This window comes from Mustelus asterias (genome assembly GCF_964213995.1).
Source record: "Mustelus asterias chromosome 26 unlocalized genomic scaffold, sMusAst1.hap1.1 SUPER_26_unloc_8, whole genome shotgun sequence".
In the NCBI taxonomy this organism is placed as follows: domain Eukaryota; kingdom Metazoa; phylum Chordata; class Chondrichthyes; order Carcharhiniformes; family Triakidae; genus Mustelus; species Mustelus asterias.
Genome location: NW_027590115.1, coordinates 1,035,694 through 1,045,725, shown reverse-complemented (window position 1 = coordinate 1,045,725; position 10,032 = coordinate 1,035,694).

The following is a 10,032-nucleotide window of genomic DNA, read 5'->3' as shown; positions in this document are numbered from 1 at the left end:
GTGTGAGAGGGACACTGGGACACCGGGACAGGCAAGCAGGACCTTGAGGCGAGTGTGAAAGGGGCACTGGGACAGACAGTCAGCACTTTGAGGAGAGTGTGAGAGGGGGACACTGGGACACTGGGACAGACGGCACCTTGAGGAGAGTGTGAGAGAGACACTGGGACAGACAGTCAGCACCTTCAGGAGAGCGTGAGAGGGACACTGGGACACGGGGACAGGCAGTCAGCACCTTGAGGAGAGTGTGAGAGGGACACCGGGACAGACAGTCAGCACCTTGAGGAGAGTGTGAGAGGGACACTGGCACAGACAGTCAACACCTTGAGGAGAGCGTGAGAGGGACACTGGGACAAGGGGACAGGCAGTCAGCACCTTGAGGAGAGTGTGAGAGGGGGGACACTGGGACAGACAGTCAGCCCCTTGAGTAGAGTGCGAGAGGGACACTGGGACACCGGGACAGACAGTCAGCACCTTGAGGAGAGTGTGAGAAGGACACTGGGACAGACAGTCAGCACCTTGAGGAGAGTGTGAGAGGGACACTGGGACACCGGGACAGGCAGTCAGCACCTTGAGGAGAGTGTGAGAGGGACACTGGGACACGGGGACAGACAGTAAGCACGTTGAGGAGAGTGTGAGAGGGACACTGGGACACCGGGACAGACAGTCAGCACCTTGAGGAGAGTGTGAGAGGGACACTGGGACACGGGGACAGACAGTCAGCACCTTGAGGAGTGTGAGAGGGACACTGGGACACCGGGACAGACAGTCAGCACCTTGAGGAGAGAGTGAGAGGGGGGACACTGGGACAGACAGTCAGCACCTTGAGGAGAGTGTGAGAGGGACATTGGGACACGGGGACAGGCAGTCAGCACCTTGAGGAGATTGTGAGAGGGACACTGGGACACCGGGACAGACAGTCAGCACCTTGAGGAGAGAGTGAGAGAGGGGACACTGGGACACCGGGACAGACAGTCAGCACCTTGAGGAGAGTGTGAGAAGGACACTGGGACAGACAGTAAGCACGTTGAGGAGAGTGTGAGAGGGACACTGGGACACCGGGACAGACAGTCAGCACCTTGAGGAGAGTGTGAGAGGGACACTGGGACACTGGGACAGAAAGAACCTTGAGGAGAGTGTGAGAGAGTGACACTGCGACAGACACTCAGCACCTTGAGGAGAGTGTGAGAGGGACACTGGGACACCGGGACAGGCAAGCAGCACCTTGAGGCGAGTGTGAAAGGGGCACTGGGACAGACAGTCAGCACTTTGAGGAGAGTGTGAGAGGGGGACACTAGGACACTGGGACAGACGGCACCTTGAGGAGAGTTTGAGAGAGACACTGGGACAGACAGTCAGCACCTTGAGGAGAGCGTGAGAGGGACACTGGGACACGGGGACAGGCAGTCAGCACCTTGAGGAGACTGTGAGAGGGACACTGGGACAGACAGTTAGCACCTTGAGGAGAGTGTGAGAGGGGGACACTGGGTCACCGGGACAGACAGTCAGCACCTTGATGAGAGTGTGAGAGGGAAACTGGGACAGACAGTCAGCACCTTGAGGAGACTGTGAGAGGGACACTGGGACAGACAGTTAGCACCTTGAGGAGAGTGTGAGAGGGGGACACTGGGTCACCGGGACAGACAGTCAGCACCTTGATGAGAGTGTGAGAGGGAAACTGGGACAGACAGTCAGCACCTTGATGAGAGTGTGAGAGGGACACTGGGACCGACAGTCAGCACCTTGATGAGAGTGTGAGAGGGACACTGGGACACCGGGACAGACAGTCAGCACCTTGAGGAGAGTGTGAGTGGGACACTGGGACAGACAGTCAGCACCTTGAGGAGAGAGTGAGAGGGACACTGGGTCAGACAGTCAGCACCTTGATGAGAGTGTGAGAGGGACACTGGGACACCGGGACAGACATTCAGCACCTTGAGGAGAGTGTGAGAGGGACACTGGGACACTGGGGCAGACAGTCAGCACCTTGATGAGAAGTGTGAGAGGGACGCTGGGACACTGGGACAGACAGTCAGCACCTTGATGAGAGTGTGAGAGGGACACAGGGACACCGGGACAGACAGTCAGCACATTGAGGAGAGTGTGAGAGGGACACTGGGACACTGGGACAGACAGTCAGCACCTTGATGAGAGTGTGAGAGGGACAGTGGGACACTGGGACAGACAGTCAGCACCTTGAGGAGAGTGTGAGAGGGATACTGGGACACCGGGACAGACAGTCAGCACCTTGAGGAGAGTGTGAGAGGGACACTGGGACACTGGGGCAGATAGTCAGCACCTTGATGAGAGTGTGAGAGGGACACTGGGACAGACAGTCAGTACCTTGTGGAGAGTGTGAGAGGGACACTGGGACAGACAGTCAGCACCTTAAGGAAAGTGTGAGAGGGACACTGGGACAGACAGTCAGCACCTTGAGGAGAGTGTGAGAGGGACACTGGGACACTGGGGCAGACAGTCATCACCTTGATGAGAGTGTGAGAGGGACACTGGGACAGACAGTCAGCACCTTGTGGAGAGTGTGAGAGGGACACTGGGACAGAAAATCAGCACCTTAAGGAGAGTGTGAGAGGGACACTGGGACAGACAGTCAGCACCTTGGGGAGAGTGTGAGAGGGACACTGGGACACCGGGGCAGACAGTCAGCACCTTGATGAGAGTGTGAGAGGGGGAGACTGGGACACCGGGACAGGCAGTCAGCACCTTGAGGAGAGTGTGAGAGGGGCACTGGGACACCGGGACAGACAGTCAGCACCTTGAGGAGAGTGTGGGAGGGACACTGGGTCACCGGGACAGACAGTCAGCACCTTGAGGAGAGTGTGAGAGGAACACTGGGACAGACAGTCAGCACCTTGAGGAGAGTGTGAGAGGGACACTGGGACGGACACTCAGCACCTTGAGGAGAGTGTGAGAGGGACACTGGGACAGACAGTCAGCACCTTGAGGAGAGTGTGAGAGGGACACTGGGACACCCGGACAGACAGTCAGCAACTTGAGGAGAGTGTGAGAGGGACACTGGGACAACGGGACAGACAGTCAGCACCTTGATGAGAGTGTGAGAGGGGGAGACTGGGACACCGGGACAGGCAGTCAGCACCTTGAGGAGAGTGTGAGAGGGACAGTGGGACACCGGGACAGACAGTCAGCACCTTGAGGAGAGTGTGAGAGGGGCACTGGGACACCGGGACAGACAGTCAGCACCTTGAGGAGAGTGTGGGAGGGACACTGGGACACCGGGACAGACAGTCAGCACCTTGAGGACCGTGTGAGAGGAACACTGGGACAGACAGTCAGCACCTTGAGGAGAGTGTGAGAGGGACACTGGGACGGACACTCAGCACCTTGAGGAGAGTGTGAGAGGGACACTGGGACACCGGGACAGACAGTCAGCAACATGAGGAGAGTGTGAGAGGGACACTGGGACAGACAGTCAGCACCTTGAGGAGAGTGTGAGAGGGACACTGGGACACTGGAACAGACAGTCAGCACCTTGAGGAGAGTGTGAGGGGGACACTGGGACAGACAGTCAGCACCTTGAGGAGAGTGTGAGAGGGAAACTGGGACACCGGGACAGACAGTCAGCACCTTGAGGAGAGTGTGTTAGGGACACTGGGACAGACAGTCAGCACCTTGAGGAGAGTGTGAGAGGGACACTGGGACACTGGGACAGAAAGAACCTTGAGGAGAGTGTGAGAGAGTGACACTGCGACAGACAGTCAGCACCTTGAGGAGAGTGTGAGAGGGACACTGGGACACCGGGACAGGCAAGCAGCACCTTGAGGCGAGTGTGAAAGGGGCACTGGGACAGACAGTCAGCACTTTGAGGAGAGTGTGAGAGGGGGACACTGGGACACTGGGACAGACGGCACCTTGAGGAGAGTGTGAGAGGGACACTGGGACACCGGGACAGACATTCAGCACCTTGAGGAGAGTGTGAGAGGGACACTGGGACACTGGGGCAGACAGTCAGCACCTTGATGAGAAGTGTGAGAGGGACGCTGGGACACTGGGACAGACAGTCAGCACCTTGATGAGAGTGTGAGAGGGACACAGGGACACCGGGACAGACAGTCAGCACATTGAGGAGAGTGTGAGAGGGACACTGGGACACTGGGACAGACAGTCAGCACCTTGATGAGAGTGTGAGAGGGACAGTGGGACACTGGGACAGACAGTCAGCACCTTGAGGAGAGTGTGAGAGGGATACTGGGACACCGGGACAGACAGTCAGCACCTTGAGGAGAGTGTGAGAGGGACACTGGGACACTGGGGCAGATAGTCAGCACCTTGATGAGAGTGTGAGAGGGACACTGGGACAGACAGTCAGTACCTTGTGGAGAGTGTGAGAGGGACACTGGGACAGACAGTCAGCACCTTAAGGAAAGTGTGAGAGGGACACTGGGACAGACAGTCAGCACCTTGAGGAGAGTGTGAGAGGGACACTGGGACACTGGGGCAGACAGTCATCACCTTGATGAGAGTGTGAGAGGGACACTGGGACAGACAGTCAGCACCTTGTGGAGAGTGTGAGAGGGACACTGGGACAGAAAATCAGCACCTTAAGGAGAGTGTGAGAGGGACACTGGGACAGACAGTCAGCACCTTGGGGAGAGTGTGAGAGGGACACTGGGACACCGGGGCAGACAGTCAGCACCTTGATGAGAGTGTGAGAGGGGGAGACTGGGACACCGGGACAGGCAGTCAGCACCTTGAGGAGAGTGTGAGAGGGGCACTGGGACACCGGGACAGACAGTCAGCACCTTGAGGAGAGTGTGGGAGGGACACTGGGTCACCGGGACAGACAGTCAGCACCTTGAGGAGAGTGTGAGAGGAACACTGGGACAGACAGTCAGCACCTTGAGGAGAGTGTGAGAGGGACACTGGGACGGACACTCAGCACCTTGAGGAGAGTGTGAGAGGGACACTGGGACAGACAGTCAGCACCTTGAGGAGAGTGTGAGAGGGACACTGGGACACCCGGACAGACAGTCAGCAACTTGAGGAGAGTGTGAGAGGGACACTGGGACAACGGGACAGACAGTCAGCACCTTGATGAGAGTGTGAGAGGGGGAGACTGGGACACCGGGACAGGCAGTCAGCACCTTGAGGAGAGTGTGAGAGGGACAGTGGGACACCGGGACAGACAGTCAGCACCTTGAGGAGAGTGTGAGAGGGGCACTGGGACACCGGGACAGACAGTCAGCACCTTGAGGAGAGTGTGGGAGGGACACTGGGACACCGGGACAGACAGTCAGCACCTTGAGGACCGTGTGAGAGGAACACTGGGACAGACAGTCAGCACCTTGAGGAGAGTGTGAGAGGGACACTGGGACGGACACTCAGCACCTTGAGGAGAGTGTGAGAGGGACACTGGGACACCGGGACAGACAGTCAGCAACATGAGGAGAGTGTGAGAGGGACACTGGGACAGACAGTCAGCACCTTGAGGAGAGTGTGAGAGGGACACTGGGACACTGGAACAGACAGTCAGCACCTTGAGGAGAGTGTGAGGGGGACACTGGGACAGACAGTCAGCACCTTGAGGAGAGTGTGAGAGGGAAACTGGGACACCGGGACAGACAGTCAGCACCTTGAGGAGAGTGTGTTAGGGACACTGGGACAGACAGTCAGCACCTTGAGGAGAGTGTGAGAGGGACACTGGGACACTGGGACAGAAAGAACCTTGAGGAGAGTGTGAGAGAGTGACACTGCGACAGACAGTCAGCACCTTGAGGAGAGTGTGAGAGGGACACTGGGACACCGGGACAGGCAAGCAGCACCTTGAGGCGAGTGTGAAAGGGGCACTGGGACAGACAGTCAGCACTTTGAGGAGAGTGTGAGAGGGGGACACTGGGACACTGGGACAGACGGCACCTTGAGGAGAGTGTGAGAGAGACACTGGGACAGACAGTCAGCACCTTCAGGAGAGCGTGAGAGGGACACTGGGACACGGGGACAGGCAGTCAGCACCTTGAGGAGAGTGTGAGAGGGACACCGGGACAGACAGTCAGCACCTTGAGGAGAGTGTGAGAGGGACACTGGCACAGACAGTCAACACCTTGAGGAGAGCGTGAGAGGGACACTGGGACACGGGGACAGGCAGTCAGCACCTTGATGAGAGTGTGAGAGGGACACAGGGACACCGGGACAGACAGTCAGCACATTGAGGAGAGTGTGAGAGGGACACTGGGACACTGGGACAGACAGTCAGCACCTTGATGAGAGTGTGAGAGGGACAGTGGGACACTGGGACAGACAGTCAGCACTTTGAGGAGAGTGTGAGAGGGGGACACTGGGACACTGGGACAGACGGCACCTTGAGGAGAGTGTGAGAGAGACACTGGGACAGACAGTCAGCACCTTCAGGAGAGCGTGAGAGGGACACTGGGACACGGGGACAGGCAGTCAGCACCTTGAGGAGAGTGTGAGAGGGACACCGGGACAGACAGTCAGCACCTTGAGGAGAGTGTGAGAGGGACACTGGCACAGACAGTCAACACCTTGAGGAGAGCGTGAGAGGGACACTGGGACACGGGGACAGGCAGTCAGCACCTTGAGGAGAGTGTGAGAGGGGGGACACTGGGGCAGACAGTCAGCACCTTGATGAGAAGTGTGAGAGGGACGCTGGGACACTGGGACAGACAGTCAGCACCTTGATGAGAGTGTGAGAGGGACACAGGGACACCGGGACAGACAGTCAGCACATTGAGGAGAGTGTGAGAGGGACACTGGGACACTGGGACAGACAGTCAGCACCTTGATGAGAGTGTGAGAGGGACAGTGGGACACTGGGACAGACAGTCAGCACCTTGAGGAGAGTGTGAGAGGGATACTGGGACACCGGGACAGACAGTCAGCACCTTGAGGAGAGTGTGAGAGGGACACTGGGACACTGGGGCAGATAGTCAGCACCTTGATGAGAGTGTGAGAGGGACACTGGGACAGACAGTCAGTACCTTGTGGAGAGTGTGAGAGGGACACTGGGACAGACAGTCAGCACCTTAAGGAAAGTGTGAGAGGGACACTGGGACAGACAGTCAGCACCTTGAGGAGAGTGTGAGAGGGACACTGGGACACTGGGGCAGACAGTCATCACCTTGATGAGAGTGTGAGAGGGACACTGGGACAGACAGTCAGCACCTTGTGGAGAGTGTGAGAGGGACACTGGGACAGACAATCAGCACCTTAAGGAGAGTGTGAGAGGGACACTGGGACAGACAGTCAGCACCTTGGGGAGAGTGTGAGAGGGACACTGGGACACCGGGGCAGACAGTCAGCACCTTGATGAGAGTGTGAGAGGGGGAGACTGGGACACCGGGACAGGCAGTCAGCACCTTGAGGAGAGTGTGAGAGGGGCACTGGGACACCGGGACAGACAGTCAGCACCTTGAGGAGAGTGTGGGAGGGACACTGGGTCACCGGGACAGACAGTCAGCACCTTGAGGAGAGTGTGAGAGGAACACTGGGACAGACAGTCAGCACCTTGAGGAGAGTGTGAGAGGGACACTGGGACGGACACTCAGCACCTTGAGGAGAGTGTGAGAGGGACACTGGGACAGACAGTCAGCACCTTGAGGAGAGTGTGAGAGGGACACTGGGACACCCGGACAGACAGTCAGCAACTTGAGGAGAGTGTGAGAGGGACACTGGGACAACGGGACAGACAGTCAGCACCTTGATGAGAGTGTGAGAGGGGGAGACTGGGACACCGGGACAGGCAGTCAGCACCTTGAGGAGAGTGTGAGAGGGACAGTGGGACACCGGGACAGACAGTCAGCACCTTGAGGAGAGTGTGAGAGGGGCACTGGGACACCGGGACAGACAGTCAGCACCTTGAGGAGAGTGTGGGAGGGACACTGGGACACCGGGACAGACAGTCAGCACCTTGAGGACCGTGTGAGAGGAACACTGGGACAGACAGTCAGCACCTTGAGGAGAGTGTGAGAGGGACACTGGGACGGACACTCAGCACCTTGAGGAGAGTGTGAGAGGGACACTGGGACACCGGGACAGACAGTCAGCAACATGAGGAGAGTGTGAGAGGGACACTGGGACAGACAGTCAGCACCTTGAGGAGAGTGTGAGAGGGACACTGGGACACTGGAACAGACAGTCAGCACCTTGAGGAGAGTGTGAGGGGGACACTGGGACAGACAGTCAGCACCTTGAGGAGAGTGTGAGAGGGAAACTGGGACACCGGGACAGACAGTCAGCACCTTGAGGAGAGTGTGTTAGGGACACTGGGACAGACAGTCAGCACCTTGAGGAGAGTGTGAGAGGGACACTGGGACACTGGGACAGAAAGAACCTTGAGGAGAGTGTGAGAGAGTGACACTGCGACAGACAGTCAGCACCTTGAGGAGAGTGTGAGAGGGACACTGGGACACCGGGACAGGCAAGCAGCACCTTGAGGCGAGTGTGAAAGGGGCACTGGGACAGACAGTCAGCACTTTGAGGAGAGTGTGAGAGGGGGACACTGGGACACTGGGACAGACGGCACCTTGAGGAGAGTGTGAGAGAGACACTGGGACAGACAGTCAGCACCTTCAGGAGAGCGTGAGAGGGACACTGGGACACGGGGACAGGCAGTCAGCACCTTGAGGAGAGTGTGAGAGGGACACCGGGACAGACAGTCAGCACCTTGAGGAGAGTGTGAGAGGGACACTGGCACAGACAGTCAACACCTTGAGGAGAGCGTGAGAGGGACACTGGGACACGGGGACAGGCAGTCAGCACCTTGAGGAGAGTGTGAGAGGGGGGACACTGGGACAGACAGTCAGCCCCTTGAGTAGAGTGCGAGAGGGACACTGGGACACCGGGACAGACAGTCAGCACCTTGAGGAGAGTGTGAGAAGGACACTGGGACAGACAGTCAGCACCTTGAGGAGAGTGTGAGAGGGACACTGGGACACCGGGACAGGCAGTCAGCACCTTGAGGAGAGTGTGAGAGGGACACTGGGACACGGGGACAGACAGTAAGCACGTTGAGGAGAGTGTGAGAGGGACACTGGGACACCGGGACAGACAGTCAGCACCTTGAGGAGAGTGTGAGAGGGACACTGGGACACCGGGACAGACAGTCAGCACCTTGAGGAGTGTGAGAGGGACACTGGGACACCGGGACAGACAGTCAGCACCTTGAGGAGAGAGTGAGAGGGGGGACACTGGGACAGACAGTCAGCACCTTGAGGAGAGTGTGAGAGGGACATTGGGACACGGGGACAGGCAGTCAGCACCTTGAGGAGATTGTGAGAGGTTCACTGGGACACCGGGACAGACAGTCAGCACCTTGAGGAGAGAGTGAGAGAGGGGACACTGGGACACCGGGACAGACAGTCAGCACCTTGAGGAGAGAGTGAGAGAGGGGACACTGTGACAGACAGTCAGCACCTTGAGGAGAGAGTGAGAGAGGGGACACTGGGACACCGGGACATACAGTCAGCACCTTGAGGAGAGAGTGAGAGGGACACTGGGACACTGGGACAGACAGTCAGCACCTTGAGGAGAGTGTGAGAGGGACACTGGGACACTGGGACAGACAGTCAGCACCTTGAGGAGAGAGTGAGAGAGGGGACACTGGGACACCGGGACAGAAAGTCAGCACCTTGAGGAGAGAGTGAGAGAGGGGACACTGGGACAGACAGTCAGCACCTTGAGGAGAGAGTGAGAGGGACACTGGGACAGACAGTCAGCACCTTGAGGAGAGAGTGAGAGGGACACTGGGACACTGCGACAGACAGTCAGCACCTTGAGGAGAGAGTGAGAGAGGGGACACTGGGACAGACAGTCAGCACCTTGAGGAGAGAGTGAGAGGGACACTGGGACACCGGGACAGACAGTCGGCATCTTGAGGAGAGTGTGAGAGAGGGGACACTGGGACACCGGGACAGACAGTCAGCACCTTGAGGAGAGAGTGAGAGGGGGACATTGGGGCACTGGGACAGACAGTCAGCACCTTGAGGAGAGTGTGAGAGGGACACTGGGACAGACAGTCAGCACCTTGAGGAGAGTGTGTGA